Here is an 8,950-nt window from a genome sequence, read left to right as displayed (position 1 = left end):
GATTCTGCAGTCCCAAAGCCCAGACAAATTCACCCAAGAATAAAACCATCCCCTAAGGACCAGCTGTTAAACGTCAAGGCAGTCTGTCGCCAGATGCCCGGAGAGTTTCAGGAAAACCATCTGCACACGAGCTGCAAACTCCTGCCCTGCTTTCCACCTCTGGGACCGGGCTTTGGCAGGAAGGAATCGGGGTGGGGGACGGGCAGGAGGGCTGTTTCCAGCTTCCCTGGAAGTTGCCTTTGGGAGAGCAGCGCAGCGAGCGGCTCCTGTGCATTAGCAAGGAGAGACAGGGAGGGTTTGGTTTTTTTTTTCTCTCGATGCACCACTGGGAAGCAGCCGGCTTACACACAGCCGTCAAGTTCACGTCCTGGCAGAGGAAGGAAGGAGAGAAGGTGCTTAAAACAGTGATGACCTTCATGGTCCCTTTTCTACGCTACTTACGGCAGAGCCCCAGAATCCTGCAATAGCTTCAGGGAGCAGAATTAACCTCCCTCTCTCCCATCCCAGCACCATTTCTGTAGGATACAACCTATATCTTCTCCCTTCCGAAACCCCTGCAGATCTGGGGACTCCAAAGGAGGGTTCCCCCCCGCCCTTTCTAGGGGGAATGAGCTGCTCTGATAATTTGGGGAGCAGCAAAATCCCTGGAAAACCAAGGGCAGTGAGTCACCGGCCAGATCATGGGACACGCACTGAGCGGCTAGAGGGCACGATCTCTGCATTAACTGATTTTTGGGAGGACAGAAGGGAAAATGCCAATTTTTGTGTGAAGGAAGAATTAAAAATAATAATAATTCTTATCCTCCCTGAAACCCTTACTGCAGCATTTCTCCAGCTGGAGGCCACGATGATCTTGTTAAGGCACTTGCCCCTGGGGCACGCTAGGAAGCACTAATTGCATTTAATGGCAATCAGGGGAAGAAATGGCCAGCGCTCCTTAGCTTAGCTGTTAGCTGTAGCTTTCTCTCTCCGGCTGAGAAGAGAGCACAGATTTGGAGGAGCAGGGATGTTGCTGGAGCAAAATGGATGAACCCCAAAGAAAATTGTCCTCGCAAAATAAAGCTGAGAAGTTGAAGACCCAAAATAGCCAAAGTTTTCCCCCCCTCCATCTTCAGGCAGACAAGAGACGAACAAAGTCCTCCCACCATGTCATGAAGGCAGCGCCCAGATATGTTCTTCCATCTTCATGTACAAATGACCATTAAAGGGGCTATTTTATTAACTATTAATTGTTCATATTACATCCTATTGACTCTAATGGTAAGGTAATAGGCACAGTTATTAATATGCAAATTCTGAGAAATCTTATTAACTCCAAGGTCCTCAACCTCTCAATGTTTTCAGGACTAGCCTCCCAAAGCAATCTTCCCTGTTTCGCAGGTGTTGACATTTCTCCCTCTGAGCAGGCAGAGACTGCCCAGATGGATAAAATTAATCACTTGAGGCTATCAGCTTTCAAGGAACATCACTGAGGACTGCTCTTGCCTTCAGAGAAGTTCCCCATGAACTGATCTGAGGTACCTAAACCCTTTCTGATTTGGAAACAGAGGGGCTTTACCCACTTTCACAGCAGGGTGGCCAATAAACTGACCACGTGCAGATACCGTGGTGCTTCTCCAGTGGTTGTGGTCAGGAATAATGATGCCTGAGGTGTTTCAAGGACCCAAAATGCTCAGGGCATCACCTCCTCTCCATAGACACGTGTTCTGCTTTCCCTCCAAGGCTTCCCTCTCCCAAAGACAGACCCATCTCCTCTTGATGAGCATTGAAGCCCCGGTCCCCAGAGATGTTCGCCCAGCAAACACCATCTCAGTGTGGTACCCAAGAGACGGTTGGGTCTCCCAGGCACGGACCCTCCAGATGGGATCCAGCCCAGGGTGGCTGATCTCAGCCCCTCATCAGTGCCTGCTGGAACAGGGCTGGCAGGGGGCTGTGGCAAATGAACTGGAGCTTGGGGGGGGAAACTGAGGCACTTGAAAGGCCCAAGAAAGCAGTGTAGCTCTGCATTTAAACTTTCAAACCACACGTGTCCTTTAAAACTCAACCCACAATTTTAGAAGGACAAAAGGTGTTTGAAGAAGAGTCCCTGAATAAGACACAATAACGTTGAAGTGGAACAGCTTTGGTTGGACCAGGACAAGATCTCCTCCCTGTCCCTATTTCAAGGCGCGAAGCCCTCAGCCCATCTGAGCATCCCTACATCCTCTCATCTCTGGTTTCCCTCTGTGCCACAGCAGCAATATAGGGAATTGCCTCCTTGCAGAAACCCATCCTCTGGGAAGGAGGCAAATAGCAGGGGCACAGAGAGGGGACGCTGCTCAAAGGGCCCTGTGGGGACCAGGGGACCGGTCCCATAACAGTGACAGTGGTAGCCAAAGGATTTCAGCAAGGGGATCCACCAGCAAAGGGCTTTCTCTCTAAAAATCCTTTTTCCATGACGGGAAAAAGCCAATGCAGAACTGATAAGTTAACGATCTACCTGTGAATTAAAACTCAGAGTTGGGTCTTTGGTTTGTTTTTTCTTACTGAATCTCCCCAAAATAGAAAAAAAAAAAAGCCCAAAGTTTTCATCTATTTCTAAAGGCACCCCATGCATTTTGCTGTTTGAGCAGATGGGGAGCAATTGGGAACCTCGTGGGAAAACGCCATCTGAAGGAGACAGCCAAATAGCTCATCTCGAAAAGTTGCGTTTGCTGGAGAAGCGATTAACGCTGTCAGACACAGCCACGCTCCCTCTGCTGGAGTCTGCACAGACAAACAAGCAGCTTTTAGTGTTTAAATCGCCCGTGATTCGCAAGTGTTGGTTAGCTGGGAGGGCTCTCAAAGAATTCCCTCTGTGCCCCATCGCAGCTAAAGCCAGGGCAAGCCACATGCTGGCAGGACCGGTGCCTCATCCTGATGTCCTGCAAAGGTGGGACCGCCTTGGGTGAGGATGGGGATGAGCTGGGGGAACACTGGCTGCAGGGTGGGGATGAGGTGGAGGGAGAGGAGCCCCCGACAGCAAACTTTTGGCCTGCAGACCCTCCTGTCCACCCCGAAGCTGTCCTGGTGGGTGCTAAAGGGATTTCCAGGGGGGCTGATGAAGCTAGCAGAGAAAAATCAAAAAGCCTGAAATAAGAAAGGGTGAAAAAATGAATGATTTAGCTGAAGTTTCCAACACAAACCCTTCAGCCCTAGCTCACAGCTGTTAGTCACCCATTTACCAGACTTTGATTAGGGAGTCAGTATCATTAGTGCTCATTATTTATTCAAAGTGATGGACATGCAGCATTTCCACCTACCGCTCTCCCATCCACCATCTCCAAGGGTTTGGGTAGAGCCTGATTTTAAGTATATGCAGTGAGGTAGGTGCTGATTTAGTATTTTTGGGTTCCGATAAAGTGTCATGCAGCACCAAACTGGCCCCCTCAATGCGTGGTGCTGGTGTTACACCTCCGGACCATCCAAATTTGAGAGGGAGTGAAGCGGGTGATGTAGAGCAAGTGCTCCTGGCCAAACCTTTTCTAAAATCCAGGAAGACATGGCCCTCTGGAGAGCAGCAAGAAGAGGGAAGGTTGCTTCAGGACTTCATAGCAAACCTAGAGCTGGAAACGTGAGCTGTGCCTACAGAGAGCTGAGCTCATGGTGCTCTGGCTCGCTCATGGTTTCTCTGTACACTTAGAGCAAACCACCAAAAAAAAAAACCACCCAAACCCCTTGGTGCAGTCTTCTCCGGTCCGTGGCTTTGGGCACGAGTACTGCATGAAGGCAGATGCTTTCTGCTCCGGATTCGGAGTCGGCTAAGCTTGCATCAAGCCGTGCACCCACCATCTCCACGCTCACTACCAATGCGACTGGGAGAGCGTCGTGGAGGTAGGCTGAGGCCCTTTTGGAGGTTGCAGGTGGGTTGGGGTGGTGGAGCAAATATTGCAGGTTTGGAAATGAAACGCCTCCTTGTCTTCTTCTATCTGTCCCCTAGATGGCACCTGCTCTCAGCAGATTAAATCCCTGATGAAAACCAGCAGGTTTTGGTGCCGGGGAAGGCTCAGGGCTCCAAACGGCTTGCCAGAAAAACAAAACCCCACCCAAAACATCAAAAAAAAAAAAGTTACAATTAATAGCTTTTTTGGCTTCTACACCAAGAACTTGAGATACCTGACCCCTTGCTGGCTGCAACATTTCTGTTGCTTTCTCTTCTGGGCCATCTCTGGGTCCTCAATCCCCCCAAAATGCAGTGGACAGGGACTAAGGGGCCCTTTCCCGCTGGCTTTGCTGCAGTGGCAGATACACATATCTGGGGGCAGCGACGGACCCCTGTCTGACCTGGATCACTCCATGAAGATATTTCGGTCCTTTATAAGGCTGGGAAGCACAGACGAGGGAGGAATATGCCAAGTCCTTTTTTCCAGTTTAAATCAAAGCAGGACAGTGAGAAGGGAAATGTACTGACAAACTCACATCAGTTTGAGGAAAGCCCAGATGCAGCCACACTAAATAATCTCTTTTTCTATGCCCTCCATACCAAGACATGGTACAGGGCAAAACCGCAGATTGCATCCCTGGGGCCTGGCTTCTCTTTGAACAGTTTATCCATGTAATTTTTGGCCAATAGATATTTAAACCCCTCCTGCAAAGCTCCTGGCAGTGTATCGCGTGTGCGTCCTGGTAGGGAAGGAAGGACATGGTGGGGGGAAACCTGTCCCCATCTGACCCTTTCCTTCTCAAGCTCAGATCCGCACCAAAGGCAGCTGACGTTTAAACCGACTATTATTAGACATCTGCTTTGAACAGGGAGACTTTACACCTCGCTGGGTTATGGCCTTGCCAGGCTGCCCGCAGTTGCAGGCAGGTGCCCATCAGCTAAAACTCCGTGCAGTGCCATCTAGAAGGTGACAAACATGGCCTGCCCACCCCCTCTCTGCTTCCCAGCACCCATCCCGAGGGGCTCGCAGCATCCCCACGTGTTTATAGTACTGGTGTAGCACTGAGCCCTTCGTTACACCTCACTTCAGCCCAAAGGTGCTGTACAGCCTTCCCAGCTTTCCAAGGCTACTCCTGGGCACTCAAGCAGAGACCTGGGGGCTGTCCTGGAGAGAGACCCTCATGGACTGGAGAAAGCTGCCACAGAGAGGCCATGGGCCCAGGTGACCCCGTGACTCCCAGGAGGTGTTCTTTGATGGGTGCACCACCACTTCTTACCCATTCTGTGCCTGTTCTTGGGACCTCCGGCCTGTCCAGGAGGGATCCATTTTGGGGAGGAACACACCCTCACTCTCCGATCATCTTGCAAGAGGATCCCCAGGCGTCCAGGACAATCCACCCACGCAGGCAATCCTTCATCACAGACCAAGGCCTCAAAAAAAGGAGGGACGTTTACCACATACCCCACTCCCCTCTCACCCCAAGCTTCTTCTGGCTGCCAAAAGCCTTAGTCCTTGCATCAATTTGAAGATCTCTGTATTTGGCTCCTTTTGGAGGTCCCTTTCTGGACCTTGCTGTGAAGGGGGATGCAACCTACCTGCCTGAAGGCAACGCAGAGCTGTGAAAGGGCTCGTGAGCCTCCCCATACCCTGCTCCCGCTTCACCCTTCCGCAGAACAGGATGGTACAAGACTGGTGCAAACACAGTCTGAGCGCTCTTTCACTGCCCCAGGCACTAGCACATCTCGAAGGTCCCCATGCCAGAGCACAGAGCAGCTCCGGTCCCAAAAATTTGAGGCTGCCCCCATACTCAATAGCCCTCTGAAGTTAGCACTGCAAGGACTGTTTCCCCCTTTTCCTGATAGCCTGTGCATGTGTATTTTATATATATAAATATATATATATATATATGAGGGTCACCAACATTGCTTCTAGGGCAGCTCATGCTGATGGAGGCCAGAACTAGCCCTATGTGTGGAGGGTGAATCCCACAGGACATGGAGAGATGCAGTGGCCAGAGGCAAGGAGCAAGTTTGCAGACTCTGGCTCCTCTCAGATGATGCTACCAGACCCACAGGGCTTGTGTTCACATGCAAAAAGCCCCTCTTTTCTGCAAGAGTGAGCTCCTCAAAGATCCTGATGGGCTAGAGGGAGCTGGAGGGCAACTATCCAAGCCTAGGTCCTGTGGTAGGTAACTAGTGAATTTACTCCTTGGAGAAGTGGATCATTCTCAGGCTCCCATGCAACACAAAATTCACTAGGTTTTGGGCTCATCTCTGGTTTGGATGATGCCAAGGAAGTCAGAGCCACAAGGGCAATGCTAGCCAGGTCCAGACGCTCTCAAGTGCGCCCTATCAGGTAAAAGGTGCAGTTATTTCTTACACTTCCCCATTAAAGCATGAAGGAATCCCATTTTTGGCTCCCCAGACTCCCACGGGTAAAGACAACACATGTCCTTACATTCACAGTTGAGATGCTCAAATGCTACAAGCGTTGGGGATTACAGAAGTATCTCAGCTATAGGGATCCCCACCGGTCACCAGAGAAATACGTACATCGGCACCAGGAGAGAAGCCCAAGCAATGCTGGGAGCTTAAGGTTAAATAAAGGACACCGATTAGGCACAAAGTAGAAATATATAAACAGTATATTTCTTTTTATTTTCTTTTTAAATACAGAGTTTCCTTATACAATAAAGGAATTCCCTCTCCCTCCCCCCCTGCCCCAAGCAAGTCTTATCAAAAGAAATCATTCACTGTAAAATCAACACTAGATAGAGGCATGCGCTTTAAGAGCATATTTAGCAAGTGCAGTATCTATAGACCATATCTCCCTAAATAGGAACATGTGCTTTCCCTCACTTAAAATAGTTCCCCAGCAATCTGTGACAGAAACCTCCTGGTCACCGAACACAGAAACGTTTAACCAGTTACATGCCATGTGACACGCTGGAAAATAAACCCACCGCTGGTCTTCTCCCGACATGCTGCAGAGCGCCCCAGCCAAGCTGCTCCGCTAGCCTTCGCCCGCACCGACACGGGACGCAGGATTTGAGATGAGCCGGCTCTGCCTCAGGAAGGTTTCTCCTCTTAAATCACCTCCTCGGAGCTTGCACCGCATTTAACACTCCAACAAGAGCAGGAGGGGAAGTGAGGGAGTATTTAAGAGACAGCCCCTTCTCAGGTGGAACGAAGGGGAAGGGGGTTTGGTTTGCACTACAGTTCAGGAGCGCACACTTCGGAGAAGTAAAGTTTTTTTGTCTTTAGTAAGACAATATTCCTGTTTTCTGGGGTAATATCTGTGTGGGAACGAGGTACAACTTCACATCAATAAAGAGGACAGGGAGAACAGAGGAGCTAAACACTTCTGAAAATAACAGAGCACTAAGCCACCTTATTAAATCAGAGTAGCTCCGCCAAACCCGAGAGGCTGAAATCCTCAAAGGGTCAACAGCACAATAAGCTTCTCGCTTTCCAGCAGCTGCTGCGCTTTAGCAGCTGAATCATGCTTTCCCCCATGGGAATAGATCCACTTAGACCTGCCGGGCACTTCAGATCACAGCCCGGCACCTGCTGGGGATGGACACATCCAACACGCATCCCAGCAGTCACAGCTTCCAGACACAGGCAATTAAACCAGGGCCCTAATTACACTTTGGCATCAGAAGTCTTAGAGATGGGAGGTAGCTGCTAACACCTGGGCAGACAAAGGAAGCTCCGCAATGAAGATGTGAATCACTTAAAAGCCTATTTATGCAGGCTGGGACTCTGCTAGGGATGCAGCTTGAAGTCAGTGGCACTGGTCCCAAATCTGAGTTCAGAACTATGCGATGCTATAGATATACGCTTTAAATAATAGAAAGGTGGCTAACACAGCTCCCAAGGTAAGCAGTTTATGGAGAGGAGGGTACACTGCATGAGCTTGGTCATGTCACTCAGATGGCAAATCAACCACCTCCTGAAAAGTGATCACCTGCAAAACCGGAGATGCCACCTCTCACGGCACCAAGGGCTGCATCTTCTGCTCCAGCCACATCTGGGAGAGACCAGCACGGCCACATTACCCTGCCATCACTCATATGGACACTTGCAGAAACCATCTAAGTCATCCAGTCACGTGAAACTTATCTAAACTCAATGCCTGGAAAAAGCGTGCCGAGACACCGATTGCTGCCGATAGAGCGAGAACTGATCTCGGCCCTTCAGCAAGCCTCCCAAGCACTGGAACTGATACTCCAGCCCTTGAATTTGATACGCTGATTTTCTGCAAAACCCCGATCACGTAACAAATACTTCACTGCCAGAGAGCTCCTTTTTTTTTTTTTTTTGCATGCTAAGAGCAAAAAGCCAGCATAGCTCAGGTCAAGAGGGAGAGAATTTAATTGCAAACTGTTTTTTTCATCTCTTTGCCATTTTGTTCACCTTTGGGACTCCCACCTGCAGCTAAGTGAGGGACATCAATACCTTTTGCAGGAGCAAGAATGTGTCACACAGACAGCCAACTGAGATGCCACATGCATCCCCCTCTCCCGCTCCCAGAGCAGACTTCAGGTCTCCAAGTAAGCAGCTCTTTGCAGCGGAGATGCAGATGGAGAGCAGAAGGCAGCATCTCCCCCAGGACAAGCTCTTAATATTTAATGCGACATCAGAACAGTGCCAAGTGATCCAAGCTCATGCAGAGTTTTCTACAAGGGAAAGACAGACACAGCCAAGGATTGTCTTAGTTTGAAAGGAAAACACACAAAAGCTGAAGAGGAAAGTGCTAATTTGTATTTCTAAAGCATGTACTCTGGCAACTCCCTCATCTGTCTGCTCTTTACACAATATTGATGGTTTGCTCTTTGCAACCAGATCTGCAGCCAGTAGTGTAATGGACAGGGTTTGGTACTTAAATGCCTTAATTAGATATGAAAACAATTAGCGAAGACTATTCTCTTCTAACATCCACAAGCCTCAGCACAGATAGAAAATGGGGCAAACCCATCCCATTACGTCTATTTAAGTCATTTTGGAAGCTTGACAGATGAAAGGAGGACAGCCCAACTGGAACAC

This window comes from Aptenodytes forsteri, unplaced genomic scaffold (assembly GCF_000699145.1).
Source record: "Aptenodytes forsteri isolate BGI_AS27 unplaced genomic scaffold, ASM69914v1 Scaffold236, whole genome shotgun sequence".
NCBI classification, from domain to species: Eukaryota; Metazoa; Chordata; class Aves; order Sphenisciformes; family Spheniscidae; genus Aptenodytes; species Aptenodytes forsteri.
Note: the sequence above shows the minus strand (reverse complement) of the source record.